We start from the raw sequence: 12,584 nt of genomic DNA on the forward strand, positions 1-12,584 counted from the left end.
ATGGAGGCCCTGGGCATGCTGCCAGAGTCTGTGTGAGTGCATATATGCACCAAGCATGCTGTGTTAAAAGGGTCTTGTTTCCTTAGTATTTTCCATTTGTTCTTGTTCTTACAGTTTTTTTCTCTTCCTTTTTTGCAGGGTTCCCCGAGCCATGGGAGGAGAGAATTGATGGAGACATGCCATTTATGACAGAATGTTCCAAATTCTCTCATTCTCTGCATCTTGCTCAGCTGAGGGTTTCTGTATTTACTCCCTTTACTATGGGAGGAAGATCCTACTATGATGGCAGAGCAAAGCACAGATCTATGAGAATAACAGAATATCATCATAAGTCATTTTGTTACTATATTCCTTTAATGGAACAGTACTATTTGGTTTCCCACTAATTTCATAGCCTACCTACTTTCAAGTACTTGGCAACACTATCAATATCAAGGATAGGTTCCATCGTCCCACTGCGCGCCCAGCACCAACGTCACGGGTTCCCTCTGGGCGGCACCCTGGGGCGGCCTCAGTCGCCCTTGGGCAGGGAGGCGGCCACAGGAGCTGAGCATGAACCCAACTGCTCAGCTGCCAGCCACTTGCTGAGGGAGAAGGAGCCAGAGGTCCGCCCCACCCCCGCCCCGCGGGGCTCCACCCTCTCGCCAGGCGCTGCTCCGCACTCGGCCGCCTGCGCTTCACCCAGGCCAGAGCCCCAGCACAGCCGGCAGGCGCCTGGCCTCAACTGGAGGGCAAAGGGAAGGTGGTGGATCTGCTTGCACAGGACGCCAACATCATGTGATGCTGCCAGGGAGGAAATAATGCTGGCCACAAAATATGACTGTCATCTTTTACCTAGTGGAATAATTAACCCAAATGTTACTGCCTTCATTGGAAATGGAGTGGTAATTCATCTTCCTGGATTGTTCAAAGAGGCAGAGAAAAATGTTCAAGAGGGAAAAGGTCTAGATGGCTGGGAAAAAAGGCTTATTGTATCAGACAGAGCTCATATTGTATTTGATTTTCAGCAAGCAGCTGATGGCATCCAGGAACAGTAGAGACAAGAACAAGCAGGAAAAATTCGGGTACCACAAAAAAGGGCATCGGCCCAGTGTATTCCTTCAAAAATGCTCGGAGTGGACTTCGAATGTGTGATCTTGTTTCTGACTTTGATGGCTTCTCTTAGAGGTTCAAAGTTCTAGCTAACCAGTACAAATCTATATATCCTACTTTGGAAATAGACATTGAAGGTGAATTACAGAAACTTAAGGGTTATATGGAAAGGATTAAATCGATGGTGAGAGATGGAGTTTATTTCTTATATGAGGTCCTCCATGAACAACCCAAGAAAATCTTGGTAGAAGGTGCAAACGCAGCATTGTTAGATATTGATTTTGGAACTTACCCCTTTGTAAACTCTTCAAACTGTACTGTTGGAGGTGTTCGTACAGGTTTGGGTATGCCGCCCCAAAATGTTGGCGAAGACTATGGAGTTGTAAAAGCTTATACCACTAGGGTTGGTATTGGTGCCTTTCTCACAGAGCAAGACAATGAAATTGGAGAATTATTACAGACGAGGGTTAGAGAATTTGGAGTAACTACAGGGAGGAAAAGAAGATGTGGCTGGTTGGACCTTGTTTTACTCAAATAAGCCCATATGATCAATGGATTTACTGCGTTGGCCCTTACCAAGTTGGATATTTTGGATATGTTTACAGACATCAAAGTTGGTGTTGCTTACAAATTAGATGGGGAAATCATACTTCATTCCCCATCAAACCAAGAAGTCTTAAATAAAGTGGAAGTTCAAGATAAGACTTTCCCAGGATGGAACACAGACATATCTAATGCAAGGACATTTAAGGAGCTCCCTGTCAATGCCCAAAATCATGTTCGGTTTATGGAAGATGAGCATATACCAGGTAAGTGGATTGGTGTAGGGAAATCCAGAGAATCCATTATTCAGCTCTTCTAAGGACTGCCAGCAGGGCAGAGGCGCTCCTTGAGAGGGAGGGAAAATACTTAAGCATTTCTCTATTATCTGCAAATTCAAGAATAAAGACACTGAAGTGAGTTTTAAGCTGGCATTGGTTTGCAGTCTCTGATGGATGGCTGTCGTGGATAGACTGGCGCCCTCCCATCCAGCTTCTCAGCTGACATGGCCGCCGCATTTGTTGCCCCTGATGCTCATGGTGCCACACACAGTTCCTTTCCATGTTTAGTAACCGTGCAATCCCTGTTGTTTGAAATCTAAAACTTCCAGTGTAGTTTTTCTTCATTATTGCCATTGTGTTTGAGTTTTTATCCCAACTAGATGGTGAGAACAATTAATGCAGTTTTGCACAAATATTTTTACATTCTGACCATTCAATTCTGTCACTGTAATCTTTGCTGTTAGGAAAATAAATGAAAAGATAGGGTTTCTTTCAAATTTTGTAATGCTATTAATTCTGTTTAAATTGTGAACTGCCTATTTTTTTTGCCGAGACCATTGCAAAATTGAGCTTTGGTTGGGGCGGGGGAGTATGTTCATGTGATATTTAATTTGTAAAGAACACAGAACTTAGTTCTCACTACAATTATTATTAAATAAACATTTAATTTAGTGTTCAAAAAGAAGAGATGTTTCCCTACAATAGCAATATTAATGTTAATTATTTAAAAAATCTTGTGGTATTTGGTGGATATTTTTCTTTGCTTTCAGATATGACCTCAAATGTATATCTTTCCTTTTTTATTTTTATTTTTTAAGTATACTGTTATTTCTAAGAACAGTGGGTTGGTTTTCCACATTGTGCTTGTCGGTATATCTATAAAGTGACCCATAAGTACCCACATGAACCCTAATTGCCAATTGTCAGCCTTAATTTTGATCATGTGTTCATCTCTCCTTCTTGAAAATAAAGAGGTATTATTTGACAGTTAGGCTTTACATTGTGTTGTAGATTATCCTTCCATGAACTATTAACCATTTAAATTAGGCATCACTTGAAATTATATTACTATAACCATCAATAGCTGATTAAAAATAACCAAATATTTCCTGAAAAAAAATGATGGGTTCCATCTTATGGTGGGGGCTTTAAATCTTCCTATTACACTGATTTTTATGAACTAAGTATTTTTCTATCAACTTTTCAAAGCTAGCAAAACAGTTTCATACATATGTCACATAATTTGTTTATATTCATCCCCATTTCCCAGTTATCTTGCCTATCACTCCACTTCTCTTTTTGGTTCATTTACTTCCTCTCCAAATAGTACTCCAAACTGTTTTAATGTCATATATATTCTAATTCCATCTGTCTCCCCACTTTTGCCCTTCCACAAGATCTCCTCTGCATTGATCATGCTCTCTGTAACAGTTAGTGCTTGTTAATTTGTTGCACAATGTTGGAAAAGTAGGATACACACAGGGAGTTTTTTTAATTGTTAAGAAAAATCTCAGCCAATCTTTCTATGGAAAATAATACTTTTTTAAAAAAATAATGTATAACGGCAGTGTGTGCAGCCAACATTAAAAACAATAGGAAAAGTGCTGATTCAAGTAGCTTAATAAAATTATTTCATGGTTAGTCAGGATTTCTGAAGACTTGTTATCTTTTCAAAAGTTGTACACGTATAGGTCTTTTTCTTTGCCTGAGTCAGTTTACTTTTCTCACTACTTGGACAAAACATCACAACAGAAGCAACTTAAGGGTCTAGTTCACCATGGCATGGAAGTCACAGTGGCAGGAGCCCACGGCAGCTTTTCACATTGAGTCTACAGTTGGAAATCAGGGAATGACAAAAGCTGTGCTCAATATGCCTTCTCATCTCTGTTCAGTCCAAGACACTGGCCCATGGAATGGTGCAGTTATAGTATGTCTTCTTGGGCCAACTAATTTAATGTAGCTAATCCTTCATAGACATGCACAAAGGCAATCCTAAGTGTCTCCTGAGTGATCCTAGGTCCTGCCAAGTTCATAAATCAGAATTAACAACCACAACCCTAAGAAAAATTTTCCATGTTTCCATGTAATCCTGATTTATAGGCTTCTTAAAGGGACTCTCTGTAAGCTAATTCACTCCAAGAACAGAAAGCATAAATCATACCACTTTCCTATAATATGCCTTCCTGCTCTTCTCATTAGTGTGTTTAGTAAATGCATTGATTTACAACATTTGTTGTGTGATCATAAAATGTAAGCACATCCATGGTGGAATATATCATTATGGAAGCAATCTGCTTTGTGGCCAAAGTCACTCATAGTTGGCTAAAAATTAACCTGAATTCTCTTTGGAGTGAGAACTGTGTTTAGCATCAACAATGTGAATGTAACAAATCACTTAACTTATTCCTTTTGAATTGAGAATACTATAAACATTACATTTTCAAAGATTGTCCCCATGTAAGTCAGGCTGTGGGTCTCTTCAACTCCAGTTGGATTTCCTTCTGCCTTATTTGTGGGTTGGCCATTTTGAAATTACTATGAAGTTCAAGATACTGAAGCAAGAAACACACAGAGAAAATGAGCACAGCCCAGCTCAAGGGCTGAGGCTTCCAGAAAGAGCAAAGTGTGGATATCAGCAAGGACTTGAAGAAAGAAAGAAGAGCTCCTTCCCCTAAAGTAACTCAAAGTTTTGGTCACTTTGACTGTTTTACTGTGTACTTTAAGAGCTTCCTGTTGAGTGTTGAACAAGCTGTGAGAAGGATTTTCTGATTATGTGCTAGGGAGAAAGATAAGTGATAGACCTAAAGTGGTGTATATTTTATAAGAAAGCCTCATCTTAGGTGTGATTTTTCCTTTATTTCTGGAGGAGAAAAATAAAGATATAAATGTAAAAGAAGAAAATGTCCAAAGTGTAAATGGTATAATAGGGACATCATCATCAACAACTCTTCTTGAGAAGGTAAATGTGACCTTGGTTGGGTTTTCAGATGAATGAAGAGACACTGGATTCATGGAAAAGTAGTCTTCTAATGACTTTCCAAATGATACTATTTAGAAAACATGTTTTATTGAGAAAAGGGTCATATGCTTAAAGATTTAAGTGTTATTACTAAATTTTGTAGCAAGCATGGTAACAAGTATCCTGCTGTTCAACCCAATATCAACAATTTTGCCTAACATTTTATTGATAGGCTTCCAAAGCCCAATAACCTGCCATCCATGCCATATGCTATGTCCTATTCCCAGAGAATTAACCCTACAATATTGTATCTGTAAGCCAACACAGAAGCCATCTTTATGCCAACCAAGTAAAGAACAGTTCACAGAGAGCATATCATATAATTTAACCACAGGATAATTTTGAGTACATATTACATATCTACATGGAAAGATAAAGTACATACCTTTGAGTATATAAAATATTGAAAGTAGACCAGAGTTTAAAGTTATGTACAAGGCTAATTAGTATAATATATGGCTAGGTATGATATGGCTAATATATGCAAGTCCCTGACTCTGTTCTACCACATTCTCATAAAGAAGGAAAGCAAGAGAAAGGAGAAGGGGAATATATTTACATATCTATGTGGTATCTATATTATAAGAATATATATGCTAACCTAGAGTATTCCTGTTGATTTCTTATTTTCTATATATTCTTTAATGTTATATTCCTTTTAAAATATTTAAATATAGAACATAAGTCAACAGTAACAGAATAAAATTGAGAAGTTATTAAAATCGGGGGAATCCAGGAGCCTTCCAAATATCCCTTTCCTTTTGTAAGTAGTTATGAGTTGTTTTCCAAGATTTTATTAGCAACTTGTAATACCTTGGATATTTGCAATCAGAGCTGACCTTCCTGGGAGTTGTTTTGTGCATGTTTTTCTCTTTGGGTCTTTACCATACCCCTCTGGATCAACGAAAGTCACTGTACTTTGTCTCTGCTGGCCATTTAGCATACTCTGGCTTAAGTGAGATAATGAACACAGCCCCTAAGGAGCTTGTTATGACTCAGGGCAGGGCTGAGTGGACATTTATCTCCTCTCCTGCTTGTGGGTTGCTGCTGAATTTATTTTAAGTTTCCCCAGTGGGAGAAGAATACAGGAATAGACAAAGAGCACCCAGTGGGAGAAAGCCTAGTGAGAAGCCTGGGCAGAGTTTGGCATTGTTTTAAGGCCAAGAAAGTTGAAAAGTGAGCTCAATATAGGTATGCCTAGTAAAAGTCTGGCTTAAAATTCTAACTCTTGTTCTACTTCCATCCATCATGGAATTGCACAAACTGTGCAGTGGGGCTTGGTGTAAATTTCTAATGTATCACGTACTGGTAATCTTTTCACTTTTGAAACTGTTGTGTATCTGAGCAATGAATGGTTTTGGATGGAGAAGGAATGAAGCTAAAGCTTTAGGAGTCACACTGCTGCTAACAAGGTGCATGCCTCTCAGAAACGGTGTTGTACGCTGTTTCTGTGACACCCCATTATGGTGAAGGAAATGTGCCCTACTGTCCATTCAATGGCATCTCACTCTGCCAACTGATGATGACAAAAACAATTCTGATTGTATTTCAAATATTGTTTCAGCATCTTATTATTGCACTGATAAAAACATTTAATTCTACTAAACCATTATTATTTGTTGGGAAAAATAATTTTGACTCTATGAAACATTTCCTCTACTGAACTTTATCAACATAACTACATGTCAAATATTTGGAGACCAGTGCCTTGGAATTGTCCTCATTTTTTCCCTGTTAAATCAATGATCTGGGTATGGAAATACATGGCCTTGGTAAACATGGTCAGCTTTTATACTTTATATCCCTTGTTACTCACATAATTACATAATTGGATACAAACCAACTGAAATATTTATAATTATGTAATCTTTGGCATATTTTGTTTTTGCATCATTTAATCATCCAATCTATCTTAATTTTGAAGTAAATTTCATGTGCCATATTCAGTTTTAATGATCCTGAATTAGCAGGAGATACAAAGATGGGACTTTCAAATTGCCTATATTTCCTGGTACTGGACACTGAAACTAATGCCTTGGGCATGCTACATCCTCTCTCTCTCTCTCTCTCTCTCTCTCTCTCTCTCTCTCTCCTTCTCTAGGCTTCTAGTTTTCATGAGCCATCACTCATTAAAGAGTGTGTTTGTGGTGGTACAACCTATCCTCTGCCATTTCTACTCCTGTAAGTAACCTCTCACCCACAGTTCTATAGGAAACCCCAATAAAAGTCATTGGCTCACCAAGTTGGACTTTGGTGGTATCCTTACTTTGGTCTGTTGCTGATTCCCCATTGCGGGTGAATAGATGATTGTTCATGTCTCCCCAGAAGTAGTATCACAGAATAGCAAGGACCAGATTCCCAGCTTGTGACTATATGTCATCTTTGTCTGGTGTGGCAGCTGCTCTCAGAACATTCTCAAGAGAACAAGGAAAAGATTATTTTCTTCATTTATTTTATTAGAGATGGGCATGTAATTTCTGCTTATGAAGTAATAAAGCAGCATGTATTGAAACAGAAACAAAGTCACATTGCTTAAACTTAGCATCCACAAATAATAGAGTCTGATGTGCTGTGCTCAGTGATGATGGATTGTACCAAAGAGTTTTACTCAACAGGTGAGAAAACATCTACACCTAAGACTAGCCATATGCAAGGGCACATGGGAAGTTTCAGAACTGTGGGTGCAATTAAATAAACCCACCCCAATTTCAAGTCTTTTCAGCATTCTCTCTGAACCATTAAATGCCATTTATTGGCAGAGTGAAAGATGACACACAAGCACCTGCCCCGGCCCATGGACCAGGCAGTGGGTGCCACTATGCTGAACAAATATATAATGGAGAGATGGGAGAGATGGAGGGATGGAGAGGTGGGAGAGATGGAGAGGTGGGAGAGGTGGAGATGTGGGAGAGAAAGAGAAGAGGAACTAGAGATGCAAGGGCAGGGAAGAACAGGCCAATTGGAGGAGCCTGTGCAGCCACCTGATGCCATGTTGGTATCCTGGGGCCATGCTGCCACTGGGGGCCATACTGATCTGAGTGGCTTGGATTGCCAGATGTCTGGGCAAGGGCTGCCACAGAGGACCATGACTGGGTCCATGGCTTTCTGCAGCCAGGGCCTGTATTGATTGCCATGGTCATGTTACCACCAAAGGCCAAGTAGATGTCCGTGGTCTGGGCTGCTGCCTGAAGCAAAGTTGATGTGCTTAGCTGGTCCCAAGAGAGCTGACCACACTCCTTATGGTGGGGGTGGGGGCATGGGAGAGCTGACCCTAAGGGTGACAGCTGGTTCCACCCTTCCCCTTGCCACCTACATACACTAGAGAGCTGGTCCTGAGAGGGCAAGAGCTGGCACCCCTGACAACTGCAGCTTGATACCCTTGACTTGGGCAGTACAGTAGAGCTGGCCCAGTGGTGCATGAGGGAGAGCTATCCCCGATGGCACAAGCATGGGTGAGCTGGTCCTGCCCCTTGCCAGCTGCCACAGACAGGTGAGTTGGCCCCTCCCCACACCTGGGTAAAGCCAGAGAGGTGGCCCTGGTGGCATGGTCACAGGAGACGAGGCAGGCTGACCAACTCAGCTACCACCCAGGCCCAGAACCAGGGTTTGAGTTCGTCCACCAAAACATCTACTCCATCTATGAACTGCCGGTGCATGTGATTGTCCTATAGAACCAAAGTTGCAGGATCTCCATGACGTGGAGCAACAATAAGATATCCAAGAGGAGTCCTGGTGAAGATGCAGTATTGATAGTGTAGCTGAAGCCAGAAGTCTGGACAGTCCAATGACTTATTATAGTGAACATTTGCAAGTAAAGCTGTTTGAGCAAAAGTGTATACTTATACTGTGTGATGCACCTCAGCTTTCATAGTGACTTATTTTTTTTTATTTGTTTGTTTTCTTTTGGGGGGGAGGTTGTAAGGGCAGAAGACAGATATGGATAACTGGGGGTTGGGGTGCATTGATTTGAATTTTACAAAGAATCAATAAAAATAATAAATCAATAAAAAGTTTTTTGGAGACATTTGTCAAGTGATGTGATTTCTAAGTAACTACCTTATGACGTTCTGTAAAATCTTGTCCTGTGTGCCTGACTCCCATGGCTTCCTTTTGCCATAGACCAGCTGGAAAGTGCCTCTTTCTTTCAGAGGTACAAGTGGAAATGCACAAAGGACTTTCTTAAATTTTATCATGATATACAGCAGGATTGATTTTCAAATGAGGATTCACATTTGAATTGTGTGGGTAGATAAAACTATTCACAGTCAAATCAAACATTGATGATCTAAACACCCAGTTTTCAAAATTATTTTTAAATTGTAGGGACTCTGTTTACTTCCAGTTCCACGCAAATGTCACTTCTGGAAAAGGGAGTGAGTGATGAGAGATGGAGAGAGAGAGTGAGAAAAGAAAAATGAGAAAGAAATGTGAAAAAGATTGTGGCATCATAAATTGCCCATAGTGTATCAAAATCTTGGGCTGTTAGACTTTAAGTTAAAATCCAGTCCAACACTAGACAAGTAATTTCTGACATGTGATTTAGAGCTATACACCAATCAATGGCATGTTCATTGGTCTTCAGTTTTTCTTTAACAAACCTGTGATAATAATAGGAGAAGCCTAATCTAATTGTCCCAGCAGCACTTCTCTGCCATTTCAATACACGGTGATTACAGCCAGTTGGTGAACTATGCCATATGGTAGTGACTGTTGACCACAACTTAAACTCTGGTGGCTATAAGCACGTGTGCCCAGAGCAATGCAGCAATGCAGAACCGAGAGGGCACTTCCCCAGGCGTAAACCACCTGCAGCTCTTTGAAGAGAAACAACACACGGGGCAATGGCTGCTCAGGTCAATCCAGCAACTCATAGAAGGATTTGTGCATTTCTGGGTGACTTGTGAAGTAGTTTTTAGAAGGAATTAGGGACTGTGTGAGTGGAAACAGGGTTAGGGTTTCTCATTTGCTTTCATCTATTTCATCTCATTCCCTCTCATCTATAGTGTAGGAAGTAACAGTCATAAAGCTTGTGTCTAAGGGATCAGCACTGAGTAGAAGTCACATAAGAAATACACCCATTACTAGACTGAGTTTATTAAAAATGTTCAATCAGGGTGTTCATCATTTTTATTAAACCAGAGAGATATCAAGATTAGAAAATAGCTTCTATGATGAAATATCAAGAATTAATGCAGGCTCTCACCTGGGGAAAGAACAATCTGGCGCTCTGAGCAAAGCACCCTCCAAAGCACAAGGCTGGTTAATGACCCAGAGCTTCCTCCTGGGGCTTGAGCAATCCACTCTTGATGAAAGTTTGCTTTGACTTAGCCTCACTCCCACAACCAAGTATTTAAGAAATCTGCTTCCCACTGCTGTCTCATTAAGTCCTGGACTCGCCAGCTTGAGGTAGGATGTTATTGGACTGTTATGGAAAATTGAGACGGCATGACTGAAGTACTGAGATTCCTTCTTTGGGTGTCACTGAAACTATTAGAAGGCCACTCTAGTGTTACCTTATAGGATGCAAACTGAATTCTTTTCATGACGGAGAGGAGTGATTGAATGCATTTACTCAGACTATTTAGCTTGAAAACCATGATAAGAGGAAACTGAGAAATGAATTTATTTCAAAAGAAAATAGGATGTAAGAAGTTGTAACAATTGACTCAACAGTAAAAAATACTCGGTACTTTACCAGAGGATCCAAATTTAGTTCCCATCACCCATGTCAGGAAACAACTGCCTGGAACTCCAATTCCTGGGGACCCAGCTCCTATTGCTGGCTTCCACTGGCGCCCCCACAAATGTCACATAGACACATAAATAAAAATATTTTTAGAAACTTATTGTTTAAAGAGGTAATTCTTAAAAGAGTAGAGCTAGTATGTATCACCAGAAGGTTTTAGATGGTCATGCTTAACTGAGAAGAGTGCATCAATCAAGAGTCCTTTTAAATAATCTTAGCTGGATGGCTGATCTCTCTATATGTGGCTAAGAAGAAGGACTCTGTGTTTGGAATTGGATGGAGAAGTTGAATGTTGTCTCTTTCCAGCTGGTTGCTTTTTAGAGGTTTTGTTTTCTTTCTTTGTGTGATATACATGTGTATGTTACTATCAAACGTTTTCATTATGAACAGATAGCATTCACCAAGTACACCGTGAGGATGTACATTATGTCATCTGCAAGTCTACTTGACTGAGTAATGCAGTATCACAGGGTGACAGCTACATGCTGGAAACTTACATTGCAGAGTCCGATGGTGGCACTGTGCAGGGAACCATAGCTCTCTGCTTTGCTCTTCAGCCTGCCTTTGCTGCTCCTGGGAAATCGCTCCTTCCCTCGCCTTCATCTCCCTTGCTGTGCAGCTAGTGGGTGGGCTAGCTGGTGCATGTGTCATGGTCATTATTTGATTTCTAATTAGTGTCACTTTGTATAGTGTCAGCTCATATGCTGGCACCAGCGCTCAGTCGTTTATATCAGTGTGCTGTAACAGTAGTCCTCAAGGTCACTGATCTTTTAGGTCAATTAGCATCTGAAACAGAAACACATAATCTCACCCAACTAATTCCTGCTCAGTTAAGTGTCATGTAAATGTTCTACATTTGCCACCTTTTAGAAGTAAGACAAGCCTCTCCTGACACTTTCATGCTCAACTTTGACTAGTTCTAAATTGAGGGAGAGGTGAGGTGGCTAGACAATGCAGATACAATCACCGCTCACTGCAGTGGATATAGATAGCAGTTGGAGGGAGGGGCATTTTTAGAAATATATGATGACAAAATTTGGTTCTTCACTTACATATATAGTCGAAGTAATACATACAGAGGAGCAAAAGAGTAAAAGAAAATGTCAATAGACACAACTCATGTGGCTATAAAACAATATAAGCACTTAGTACCTATGATGCTGCTTTCAAAACTATAAAGCTATTGAATGAATCTTCTTTAAATAAATTTCATTGCTGTTTTCTACTGAGATAACACACATGCATACTCCATTTGTAGGTATTTTGAGACAGTCTCCTAGCCTTTATCCTGGTTTCTCTTCCTTGTACCCTGTATCTGAAAGTTCTTTATCAGCTGAGTTTGAACTAACCCAGCCCATCCCTCCCCACATGCCTGTCAGAGCCTATGTGTTGGCATCTTGTGATGTGACACTAGCCATGAAGGGATTTTTGGTCTTTAAATTTTCACAGTTTAATCCAGGTCTATTTCCACCTATGCTCTGACACAGCTTGCCCTGGTTGAACTCGGTGCTATATTCTCTTGGTTCCTAAGGCTACCGTTCTGAGCAGACATCTCTCCATTCTGCTTAAATGTCTCCTAGTTTTAAGGTATTTCAGCCTCTATTCCTAGGTTGAGCCCGTCAGATAAAGTACTTAGGAGATATAGCCAGAAATAAGTAGAATTTTCATGATAGAAACATGTAAAGCTTCTGGCATATCTGCACATGTCCTCTCTGGTTTACTGAATATTCTACTACAACCCTCTGTTTCTCTTTGGGTCTTTGTATGCTTCACATCTTTGCCTTTTTATTTTTCTCCTTTTTGTGAATTTTATCCAAAGTGTGCACACGTGCACACACACACGCACGCACACGCACGCACACACACATGAATACTAAATACAATCCTTGATCAACCTTTCCCCACT

The 12,584-nt window shown here is 40.3% G+C and overlaps 1 pseudogene; it reads left to right on the forward strand.

Annotated features, from left to right (window-relative positions):
* Positions 1–2,374, forward strand: LOC127238284 (adenylosuccinate synthetase isozyme 2-like; annotated as a pseudogene).
* Positions 2,375–12,584: the final 10,210 nt, after the last annotated feature.

Source organism: Phodopus roborovskii, unplaced genomic scaffold (assembly GCF_943737965.1).
Source record: "Phodopus roborovskii unplaced genomic scaffold, PHOROB, whole genome shotgun sequence".
Classification (NCBI taxonomy): domain Eukaryota; kingdom Metazoa; phylum Chordata; class Mammalia; order Rodentia; family Cricetidae; genus Phodopus; species Phodopus roborovskii.